Source organism: Leptosomus discolor, chromosome 6 (assembly GCF_034619465.1).
Source record: "Leptosomus discolor isolate bLepDis1 chromosome 6, bLepDis1.hap2, whole genome shotgun sequence".
In the NCBI taxonomy this organism is placed as follows: domain Eukaryota; kingdom Metazoa; phylum Chordata; class Aves; order Leptosomiformes; family Leptosomidae; genus Leptosomus; species Leptosomus discolor.
In genome coordinates, this window is record NC_141396.1 from 40,567,568 (window position 1) to 40,580,778 (window position 13,211).

The window sequence follows — 13,211 nt, forward strand, 5'->3', positions numbered from 1 at the left end:
ACAAAGGTAGGAGACTTATACTAATTGCTAATAGCAGGTCATCACCTTCCACCAAATATATAGAATATTTGAGGTTCTAGCTCAAATTAACAGAAAATAAAGTGTTACGTGTTACTAAGTCCCTAACGAATACAAGGATTGCAAACAAAATAAATTTAAAGCCAATTAAGTCTGGGATATGCCCAAGTCTTCTGTGTATTTGCTATATATAACTACAACATTGAGCATCAGGGAGCAGCTTGCTCATTTAGAAGACCTCACCAAAAAATGCTCCCACCAAAGATTTTTGTATTTGGGAAATGACACAGTTGACAGAATTGGATTCAACTGACTGATAGGGAAAAAACTAACAGGCTGGTGGGCAAAAAGCCTCCTGGCTGAGTGCTCAGATTAATAAACCTCTCTTTGGGGTTCAAGTAATGCTCTGGCATATCTAAAAGCTACAGATAAAACATTTCCCTTTTACAGTCTCTCAACTCTAAGATGCATCGGAGCAGCCTCTTTGCTTTTATAATTTAGGAGGAGTTGTCAACAGGATTGCAAGACTCTTTTGGAGATTGATTAGCATGGGAACGACATGGCCAAATCCAATCATTTGGAAGAGCCAGCTCTTCCATATAGAGAGAGAGGGAGAAAGGGAATGGGAGAAAGTCAGATAGAAGACAACAGGAATTATTTTCTAGATGTACGATACGGGATTTGTTGCCTTTTGGGCACCAGAATAGAGCTCTATAAGATTCTTGTCATGTCATTAAAGAAAAGCCCAGCTATTTTAACATTAGATCAGAAATACAGGGTGCTTTCACTATTTCTGAAATAGTTAAGGAATATTCCTTCACTGGGGTTTCATTCACTCAAGGAATATACAACATTGCCATAATACCAGTGCATTAGAGGTGGGTAAGACTTGCTTTTATTTTATCACAGTAAATTCTAATATTAAAAAAATAAAGTAAAAATGTTTAAATTTGAAATTTGCTCTGCAAATATTTTGTATCCATTATAGATTGTTCAAATCTGCCCTCATTTTTAACTTGCATTATTTCTGTTTTATAATTAATATAATATATACAACAAAATTTTCAAATAAAATATCTATTATTTAAAGAAAACCAGCTTGAGGCCAAATGGAACAATCTGACCCTTTCTTAGTGATTTATTTACTTTTTTTTTTTTTTGCAATCAAAGCTAAATGCAATTAAAATCAACATGCTCCTGTATAGCAGTCTTGGCATAACACAGCAGTAAAAAAACCCAACAACCTTCTAATAAGGTGTTAGATATCACTCTAACAGTTGATATAAAAGCAGCAAAGTAGATATTATTGAATGATTAAATGTAATAAGAGTTTTTTCAAGCACAATGACTCCAGAATCACCAGAGAGTTGCAAGTAACTGTAACTAGAAATCTGACATCTGAAATTATTTTAAATATTAACAGTACCTAGCAATGTTTTATGTTCACCTTTTTTATATTTAGATTAAAATTAATCATTGTGGGGGAAAAAATGAAACTCTGCTGACAAACCCCTAGCAGAAACTGTTGACAAGCATCTGTTTCCATCAGCCTGGGAAGGGCCTTTGGTTTTCTATCAGAAATTCATAGTACCAAATAACCCACACCTTCCAGATCGGACAGGCGGGATTTACCACCTCCCTCCCACAACAGGATGGGCGACCTTCTCAAAGGAAGCTGCCATGTTACTTAGCTGTATTTAACTCCGTGTATTCAATGAGTATTTCCACTAAAATTTCTTCTAAAGCTTTGCCTGCCTTTGAGTTCGGACTACCAGCATGAGGTACTACATCCTTTTTTTGGTAAACGTACCTTAATTCAAGGTACTGTATTTGCTGTTCTTTGATTACAAGGCGGAATCTTTGATGATAGAGAGATGTGTTTAACATTTCAGCTATCAATTCTCCAAAACTCCTGTCACAGAGACATCCCTTCTCATATGAAGGCATCAAAAACATTATTTCACCGTTAACATCTCCCTATACCAGGAAACTCCCATTGACCCTCCTCTTGCTAGTCTTGTTGCACTGGTTTATACTGCTGCGAAGAACAAACCCCATGTGCGATACGTTCAATACTCTAGGAGGCAGTTGACCAGTAATTTCCCAGTAATTACCCCAATAACAGAATACATATATCAGGGACTCATACACACTTAGTTTTGCTTCTGAACTGGCTTGCACTAAGCAGCAGTTAGGTAGAATATTCATACCTATCCTGAAGGCATACATCCTCAACCTCCATTAAAAAATTATCTTTCTTTCCCACTTCCAAATAATGATTTCAGGGAAAAAAAAAGACAATATCCAGGTAGGACATTGCAAATATTCCCACTGAAGCGCAATTTAGCATTACTGTTCCTTAAGCTGGAAAGCAAATGAACACGTTATTGCCCCTCACCCACCTCCCTGTAGCTCATTGCCTCCTATGACATAGGTGGAAGAATTCTTCTTGGAAAGCAAGTATTTCAGTGCATTCTTTGTAACAATGCCATTAGCAGATGCCAGTTCACTGCTTTACCTATGCTTGCCTGTGTCCTTGTGACACGAAGAAGTACTATCTGTCACAACCTTACTGCCACTCTCTTTCCTGGTGCTGCATTTTTATAAGACGATTCAGAAGTCACTTCTGAAGATGGCTGATCAAGAAGTCTTTAAATGACACAAATATAAAAAAAGCAAGCCTTATACATAAGATGTTTCCAAGTGTCTGGAACCTGTTTTATCTAAGATCTGAGACCAAAGCTATTCAGATCCCCCCGGGAACACCATAAACTATGGCTTTTATGTACCAGCCCAGGAGCTAATCTCACCTGCGACCAGCCACCAGCAAAAGATTTGCATCACCTCAACGCTTTGGGCTTTACTACCCGAGGTTACCAGTAAAGTAATGCCTTAGGATACATTTCAAATAATGTCTTATAGAATATATGCACAATGCTGTTCACAACTTCTAGCTGAATTTCAAAAAATAATTTGAAAAAAAAGGTACATAAAAACCAGTAAAGCCTGAGCTTAAAATGTCATTGCTAGTATTTGCATTAAAACTAGTAATTTCTGATCAATAACAACATGATCTTATCTGCTCTGGCAGGGAACAAACCAGCTTATATACATTTTATCTTAATTGCCATGAATTCTGCATGGATTCATTTCTTTTTTACTTTGTGGTCTGGGCACATTACTTGCTTCTAAGAACACCTTCCCTTTGCTTTCTTCAGCTATGGAGGACACAGGGTAACGTAGAGCTACATAAACAGCTTCAGGCTTGGGCTTAAAGGCTTGGAAGAGGAATACACAGCCATGCTGTCAGAAAGGGAGAAACAGGTTATGGTTTGCTTGTCCCTTATCTACATTCATATTAAATACAGTTTGGTTTAAAATAGAAAGATGTCTTAAGCTCCAGCTGGAGCTTTAAAACAGTTGTAAAGTATCCTGAACACGCAGGACAGCAACATGTCTTGAGTCTCTTTGCCTAAAGTGAATGAAACAAAGTAGAAGTTCCTGCTGTGATATTAATTACAAAACTATCTGTTCAGCATCTCAATGCATTAGTAAATTTGTGTGTAAATTTTTCACAGTGCAAAGAAAATTTACTAGTTTTCACTTCCACCCATTCGGAAGGAAGAACCACACAAACTGAGTGAAATACCCCAAATGGAAAAGGCATTTCATCCATGCTGACCTTCTCTTTCTGTTCAGAATGTTAAAACTTCCCTACATTAAACAGCAACTGCAGGTCAAGTGGTTTACATACATCAGTCCAGCATTGATTTTTGGTACAGATCTACAACCACCAGCGGCAAAATGTTAGCACCATGTATGATGGAAACCCATTCCTTGGAGGGCTGACCTTTGCATGGGGTGCTGGAGTTATCAAAAAAGCACATCTTCTCAACTACAGGAGAAACAAACTACATCTCAGGACAAAACTCCTGCTACCAAAAAGAAAAACATAAACCCAACCCTGTCCATCACACCCTCCCTTTCTGCATCCCTATTCTCCATCTCCTTAAGTGGTCACAAAAACTGATGTGTTGACACAGCGTTTGCTTTTAGATCTGAATTTATGAGTGCTGAAAAGTGGTAAGACGATTATAAAAGCAGGTGGAGCTTGTTGAGAGGTTCCCAGGGCACATTTTTCAGCTGTCCTTAGGAGAAAGCTGCTGCAGGTCAGTCCCTTCAAATCCACTGTCACTCCCAAAATGTCCCAGCTCTATCCAGAACCCAAAAAGAGCTATAGAAGTACAGACAGACTGTCTTCTAGGTGAGGAAATAAAGCCTTTTTGGGTGGTAAAAAGTGGAGCAGGATGCGAGAGAGGCTGTGCTCCATCCTCAGAGGTTCCCAGGACGCAACTGGCTGAAGCCCTGAGCAGTCTGGCCTGACTGCAGAGCTGTCCTGCTTTGAGGAGCTTGGGCCAGAGACCTGAGGTCCCTTTGGACCTGGCATAGCCTATGGGCGATCATCTTGGCTATTTCATCTGGACGGATTTTTTTTTTAAATTCAAAATGAATTGCAAGATTAGTGCCTGTTTCATCTTTAGCATGGGAAGTCTGCACTGGAGGTGCAGGAAAAAGTAAATGTGGCAGATGGGAAACGAGAGAGTAAAGCGTTTCACAGGACTGGAGTGGGTTACATACATGACAGGTAATGAGAGCCACCAACCCTTCTCCTTGAGCAGCCTCAAAAGCTTTGGTACCTGAATCCTGGACTAAGTTACCCAGGAAATGAGAGCAGACTCCATAAGATGTTCCCCCTATATCCTCACTGGCAGTACTTTTATAGCATGTCGCACTTTAACACCTTCCTCCTCCTCAAATTCCTTTGCAAATCATACTCTCCTATTTTAGATATTTACAGGTTTTTTTGTTGAGTTATTCATGACAGAGCATAAGTATTTTAACCAGAAAGCACATTTTTATGAGAAAACATTCTTTTTCTGAATAAAAAGGGCTAAGTAGGAATTTCTTGTTCCACTAAGTTTGTATCCAACGCAAGTACCCAGAAAATGTAAAAAATACCCCAAACTCTAACTCAAAATACCCCCAAACACTCGTTATTACTATCATATTTCAATCTGTGCAGAGAATTCTGTGACACCAGGTAAAGGAGATCTAAGCATCTTCCCAGCAAAAGGTACTTTCAGGTCAGGAATGAAACCGATCTGCTCTTCAGAACCAATGCTCCCAGCTGTGCTTGCACCAAAATAAGGGAAATGGCTATGCATTGAGTTGCTCTACGCAAAATTTCCAGGGAAAACATGCTACATTCCTTAATACATACAGAACTAATAGAGACTCAAAGATGATCTTGTGTTCAACATGACCAGACCTTGTGAACCTCTATTTCGCAGTCTTGGTTGGCACTAAGGCTCCCCATGTCATACCCCAGCATCGCTCCAAACAAGTAGAAATGCAACTTTCAGGTCTGCTGAGCAGCACTTTTTATCAATACATCATAAGCACAGGAACACCTGTGCTAAGTAACTCTGTATTTATTCAAACCCACAACACTGATAATTCCTCATTATTCATCTGGATTCCTCAGGCCCTGCAGCTTCACTGTGGGCCAGGATGCAACAACTGTGGGGAAGCAGTGTTGGGCTAGCTTTGCTTGCTGAAATTCTAGATTTTGAAGATTTTAATTATATATCCATGGCATTTATTCAGATTTTTAACATTTGCCCATCAAAAATGCTAGAGTCCCAAAGGAACAAGTGTGACTATCCTATGTGGCTCTATCCCTATGAAAGACGTTAGCAATGAATACAACACCTATTAGGATCATGATGAAGGGGAGAGAAAATGAGAATTATGACTATGGGATGGTTTGGTTACACCTATATTATGGACTGATACCATGAAAACACAGAGCAGGGACAGTGAGTTTGTTGGCTGGGAGCTAGACAAAAATAATCACGCTTAATATCACCAATTAAAACAAGTTACAGCAAAAAATTGTTGCAAATGAACTTCCCCCCAGGAAATGTTCTTTAAATGACCTGGGAACCAGCCAGGTTGCAATTCAACAAAATCCACATATACCAGTAAAATATTTCACTGTCAAGAAAATGCAGCAGTATTTACACAGGAAAACCTGTTTTCTTGTAAACAGTCCCTACAGTGAGCTGGAGAAGAAATACTAAAAAAAGAAAGCCTAAAATAATTTGTACTAGGCAGTAAATCTCCGAAACAGACTCCGCAATGTAACTGCAATACAGCTAAAGATAACTTTACGAAGCCAAAACAAATTTCTGAAGTCCATAATACATATAGAGAGCTCTGCTATTTCTCTGTATAATGTATAACAGAAACCAGCATCTAAACCCCCATATCTGGGAGGGAGATGAGATACAATGAAAACACTTACTTGCACACCTTTTTGGTCTACAGAGATGTGTTAAATTTTTGGTAAAGACTGGGCTGGGACTTTAGAAATTTAGTTTCAGGATAAATTCTGGCTTGGTTTGGGACAAGTCAAATGTGCTCATCCTAACTCTCCCTCAGATCCCACCACTGCTTTAATAAAACATAACAATATACTAAATTACCAGGAAACTAAATGGAAAAAGGGAAAAGATGGAGGAGGTTGAGGCAATTACGTTTAGGTAATAAGCACTAAGCTAATGCGCACAGTGTTTTCAAATTGCACCTCATAATTAAAGATATTAATTTGAAAAAGGTTACATCTCATTTCTCACCTTTTCCTATTCCTATGCTGTAGGAGAGGATGAGAAGGGGTATTGGACTGCTCCTCCGGGCATCTATCACTATACTCTTAGAGGGTATGACACACCTCGCCCTCCTCGAATGCATCAAAAATATTCCTGCTTGTAATAAGAGATAGCAATATTCTTCAGGTTCAATAGTCAAACGACGTTTATACACATGCTGGAAACACACAGAAATATCAAAAAGCACATTATCTAAATCCTGCAGGCTCTCTCTTCGGCACTATCAAGGCTCGTACAGAATAATGATGCTACCTCCTTGTCTTACTTAAAATCTCCCTCTAAAATGCTCCCCACTGGCTAAAAATAGGGCTGGACTTGGCAAGATCCCTGCGTCCTCACTGCAGAACCCTGTTTTCATCCCTCTGCTGCTCTGGGTCATATGTGCAGATCCAAAATATTCTCTTTTTTGCTCCTGAGTTGTGCCATTTGAATTTTGTTTTTTGCTAGGGAAGGAGCCTGGCAGGGGGAAGCACAAGGCAAGGAGAGACGGGGGCTCTCCGTAATTTAGTGCAAATTAGTAACATCAGGAACAACAGTTCAGGGTTGGTTTTTTTTTTTTAATCCAGACGCTGTCTGGTAAACTATAATTGGAGCTGGGGAAAGGGCAATTCCCTTTATTTTAATCTCTCTCCACTAATTACATGCCTTTATTCCAAAACTCAACATTTTGCAGACACGCACACTGGCTTTGGGAAGGTGAATCAGGACTAAAATCTAATACTAGAATGTCAGTACAAACCAGAGTCTAAAGACAGATATTCTTTGCTGTCATTTCCAAAAATCAGACTTCATACAAATGATGCCAGGCAGCAAAGTTAACAAGTCTACCTCCTCGATCCTGCACCTGCCTCTCCTTTGAGCTGAAAATGTAATAAAACGGTAACAACTCTCCCAAACTTGCACTTGTTAAATGCAACTGCAGGCTATGAAGGTTCGTCCCATTTTGCCACAGAAGAGAGAAGATCTAGACTAAAGGTTTTTTGGCCTTTAACCAAAATTACCAGATCAGATCTAACCCATCTTTACCTCCTAAGCCCCAGTAACAGCTCTGGGCAGCACATTTAAATTGCATGCAGGACTGTCGTGCACCTCAATTTGAGAAGCGAGACATTTCTGAAAGACTTGTTAGGGGGTTTATCTGTAACCAAACTCCATTTACAGAAACCTTTTGGCAGGCACGAAGTCCTGGGTGCTGAGGGGATGCATTTAGACCTTCAATTTATTTTTTCCTTCTTTAGGCATATCCAGTTGCAATCAAACTCATCATTTCTCATCCAAAAGCAAAATGGATAAGGAAGTATGGAAAGGAACAAAGCCAGGTTCTTTCAGAATTATATCACTCTCCTCCTTTGCTATTCTGAAGTGAAAAAAAATGCAGCAGAAAAGGTACCATGTCCATAGGAAAAAACAGGCATTTCCACCCTGTTGAGCCCAAATTTCCTCCCAGGCTCCCCCATGGAGGCTCAACCCCACAACACCAACACAACACATCCGAGCTCCATACTGGCTTCAATGTTTACAGCAGGGCTATTCATATACACGCAGACAAATTTATACAGACTTCTTTAAAACAATTTTTTGGAGGGTGAATCTCATTTTCTCAGTAATTCATTACAAATTCCAGCTTGTTTCCCACTCAAAATGAGAAGGTTCCAAGAAATTGCTGGAATTCCAGGATGAGCGAAGAGACCTATGCTAACTACTCACTGGGAAAAACCACCCAGCCCCAACACTTGTCCCATGCCCTTCTTCTATTTCCTAGCTAACAGTGATGAAATACGACAGCCTATTAAGCCAAAAGCCTGAGCATCGTTCTCTGTGTGCTACAGCAATCCCACAGCCTGGGTTGATCCGATGTCCTGAAAACAAGAAATGGCAGAGAGAGGGGAGGGGGCCAAATGCAATAAGAAAATCCGGCCAAGCCAAGGATGCAGCAGAAGCATCGTATTGGGGAGTTAAACAAATGCAATTGGAAAAGATAATTTACTTGGTCTTATTTATTTGCTGCAGGTTTCTCTGGATAGCCTGGGAAAAGCTGTCACATGCTGACACGAACAGAGTTTTTCTACAGCTGAGTGTTTCCCCAGAATCTGCTTTTTCCTTTTTCTCATCCTGAACTAACCTGTGGTTGTATTAACTCCTTTTTAAAGCACAGGCAACCCATACAAGCACTTTGTCCATATGCAAGTAATTCCCCAAAGGAAAACATGGGTCTTTAAAATGCAGTATTTACCAACCCGGCATTTTACCCCTTGCAAATAATTTCTTGCAAATGTACCACAGATTGATCCACTTCAAAATAGCAAATAGGAAGCCTTATAGCCAGAATCGATATGGTATAGAAAAAGGAGGGACATCAAAATGTGTTGTCTCTCCTGTACATAAAACACAGAGCTAATACACCTAATAACATAAGTAGGTTTGCAAATATATTAATATAATAAATAAAAAACAATTTTAGATCTTCTTGAATAATGACCAAATTATTTAGGTGGATATCATCTGAAGGATAACACATACACATTCAGGAAACTAAACTGAAAAGTGGTTTATTTTCTACAAAGGCTCAAAAAGGGCCAAGACAACCATTTAGCAATGTCCGATGCAATGTTATAGTGCTAACAGTCCTCTTTTTAGAGAGCGGGCAAATGCCAACAACTCGAGTGCAAGAACCACTTGCTTTTGCATGGCTGCTCTACTGACCTCCAGCCTTCCACCTCCACTCCTGCCCCATAACATCCCCAGCACAGCAAGTACAGGTTCCATCAAGTACCACTGAATAGCTCTAAGAATTAAAGCCTTTCTCCTCCAAGACCCCAAGAAGTTTCTGTGTTCCTATAGTAGTTATTAAAAGCCAAATTTAACATCCAAAGGAAGATAAGCAGATAAACGGGTCCATTCCTGTGTACTCCAGTGCAATAGCACACCACCAACCGATTCCTATTGCATACTTACATACGGTAAATATTTCATACACAAAAACCCAATACAGGCTGCTTCTACAAGCACAGTATAAAAGGCAAAAGTCTCAGTTACTGAAAATAAAAATGCATTCATTCTGTTGTTATGGCAACTAAACTTTTTAACAACATTAAAGAAGTAATAGCTCATGAAGAGCAGCATCTCATTGTGCCAGCAACAGAAATGTTCAAAGTAATTGCTTTTAAAGATTTCTCTCTTTTCCTTTGCATGTTTGTAAGAACCCAAATATAATAATACGCTCTTATTAGAAGGATGGAATGTTTTGCCTTTTGCAAAACAAGCAACATTTGTATGACTTAACGAAGCAATTAACCTTAGTACTCATTTGTGGGCTAGACTGTTAACTGGGAATCACAAGGAAAGGGGATGCTTGTTGCACCAACTCCAAACCACTGCTGTAAGACTCAGAACTGATTATGATATTGAAACTGTAAAAACTTTGATGTTGGGAGCAACTTTTTTGATGGAGAACAAGTAGTTTTAGTAAGTATTTTGCTTTACTAAATGCAGTCTTAATCCAAGATTCACCGTGCAATTTGTATAACACCATTAATTTTCATGCAGTGTTTAGAAACAGCATTTTTGCCACGTTTTGAGAACTAGGAAAGAAGTAAACAAGAACTATTTTTAAGGGCCAGATGTAATAGATCAAGGAATACACCTTCTCCAGGTATTTGATAGATTTGTTGAGCTTTAACTGCTGATGACAACAGTACTTCTCAATCCCAATTAAATCTTAACATAGCATAAATGTAATTCAGTACCAGCAGCAGAAAATTTTATGTCAGCACATAGCAGGAGTGTAGTGTATAGACGGAGAATATGCCACCTTTATTTATAGTAAAATTAGGGCAGTGAATAAATTTTGTTCAGATGCGTGTGTGCAGAAGATATAAAAGTGACAGTGTAGTCAATTTGTAAAAATACAAAACCCTAAAAGAAAGTCTCCAAACCACTGAAATAGCACATCATAAGTAATATAATAGTGCCCCAAAGTCCTATGTATTCTGGTTTTAAAAGTGCAGAAAATAACTTTCCCTTAGTTGACAGCATAATCATGTCAAATCACAATTACTTTTTATCCAAGATTATGGACTAATCAGAAATGCAAATAAACATAGCAGTCCAGCTGATGCAGATGGGCAAGAAAACTCAATAGCAGAGATTTATCGCTGAAACTGGGTAACTCATACGAACGAAGCATTTACTGTCCTGACTGAGAGCACTCTGCTAACTATGCCTGCTGAGGATGAGCCCCTAACACTTCTAGCATCTTTGCTACACAAATTTCTCCTTCCCAAAAAGTCACCTGAAACCATATTAAAAGTCTAGTCTCAACCAGAAAAGTTGCCAGGATGTGGACATCCAAATGTCTGCTTTCTGGGAGAGTTTTCCTTTACAGAGAGTTCTGAAATAAGGAAGGTTTTACACACATTTTTTTCTTCTTTTTTTTTCTCCCCCCATATATTTCTTCTAATGCATTTTCACGTCCTCATTTGTATCTAAGCATCAGCACGTGCCACAAAACTGCCAGGATGCCTGTCTGTATGCAGGAACAGCAAAAGGCCATTTAACTTCATGAACTGATGTATATTTTAAAACCAGCACAACTGCCTCTAGTTGTTGGAAATGTAAATTCTATTTTTGGTCTCTTTTACAAAGGAATCCCAGCCATGCAGGCAGCTGGCCTGCCCTCATCCCTCTCAAATACCCGGTGACCTTCGAGGTAATTCTGTTCAGATGTGATGGGGGTATAATTAAGCTACGTTCAAAAGCAGTTAATCACAGAAGCTTTCTGCCAACAGGTGACTGGGTTTGAAGAGGAGATCGCTTGATATTGTGAGTGCCATAAAGAAGCTCAAACGTTATTACAGACTCAGCCTCTAAATGCCCCAAGTAGGAGAAAAACTTCAGTCTGAATATATGTTTTCCTAGACGTATTTTTTCCTAGTACAATCAGGGGAAAATCAGGTAGCAGGCTTGCAAAAATATCGTACTAATTTTATTGATGCTCTAAAGAAATGTCACTCTGTTAGGTGGCAGCAGGGACAAAAGCCACGTGGACTTTGCTTCCCTGAAGTGAGAAACAAGAACAGTCGTGTCAGGGAAAAGTTACACAGGGTAGATACTAACCCTGACGGCCAGATGAGTGCTTTCATCCTAAACACGAAGCAAATGAGATTTGGTTTTCCACCCAGTTTCCCTGGCAACTGCATTGTCTCTGCTGAGCAATAAACCCAGGATTGTGCAATATTACCAAATGAACAAACCTCTGGCATTCATAGAGGAGATATCTGCCAGCATGAAGCAGACCCTGAAACTGCAGAGGAGACCTGTACAGTCCTCCACCAGATGGGCACCTTGGCTTAAGTGGGTGATGTACCTTGGAGAAAGCTGATTTGTCACTGCAGGTGGCTACTCACATTCGCCTGGATGCTGGACAGGAGGGCAGGAGGCACCCGTGTGGGCACAGACTGGGAAGCAGCACTGAACAGTCAGCTACAAACTTACTTACAATTACACCCACTTCCAGTGGCTTACTGTGCTACAGGGGCACGTTCTTTACTACACACCAAATACCCCCTCCTAGGTGAGAGGATTTAGAGATGACCACTCTGAACTCTTTCACGTGCACCTCTTGCTTTTCTACCCATTCCCAGCCAACTCCATCCCACGCACGCTGAACATGCTGATGCAAGGCTGACGGAAGATTTTTGTACCAACAGAGGATCCCCTCTTCTGCATCGCATCTCTCCAAGCGCCTTGTGAGCTCTCTGCAAGGGCCACCCCCTTATTTCTGCTGCAGCCGATTACGTTCAGCTGATGAGAACTGCTGCTGACACATTTCCTTCTTCCTTACAAAACTGCATTAAAAACTAACACAACCAACAAACCCAACTGTTCCTCACCCCAAAAAGCATTAACAGATCTGCTTTTACAGGTTATAAGTGCTGGCAGCATTCACTTGCCTTTAATTTTAAAGGTTTAAGAAAACCCAGGAGAGCAGTACTGTCCTTCTGATCACTTACTGCTAAGGCAGCCCCTCCACCAAGGCTATTCCACACATTTAAACCCCAAAACATCAAGAACTCCTTGAAGTGGAACCTTTTTTAAAATTTAAGGTTATTTTGCAATATCCAGTGTGTTTGGTTTTGTATGTTTAAAAGACTCAGGGGCAAATACATGTTGATTTTACTACCTCGGCATTTAATTTTCTCTTTACTCCTCCAAAGTAAAAATTTCACCATACACGAAAAAGGAGGCCGCTCGCATTAAAAGTGCTTAATGTATACTTTAAAGCAATGGGGAACACTTGCATTTAGATCATTGAATGCTGTGGCAGGAGGGAAGCCCTTCCTAAGGCTTAACTCAAAAGCTACAGCAGCAAGAGATTTTATTGGGATTTAATTACTGTTTACTATGTTCAGTTTTGGCCTGGGCCATCTCCTGGAAGACTTGTTATTCTCAGCTCCCATAAAA

At 39.8% G+C, this 13,211-nt stretch overlaps 1 protein-coding gene across 2 annotated transcripts in view; it reads right to left on the reverse strand.

The window, feature by feature from the left end:
* PRKG1 (protein kinase cGMP-dependent 1) overlaps positions 1–13,211 on the reverse strand; it is a 527,430-nt gene that overhangs the window by 251,452 nt on the left and 262,767 nt on the right. The window lies entirely within an intron of this gene.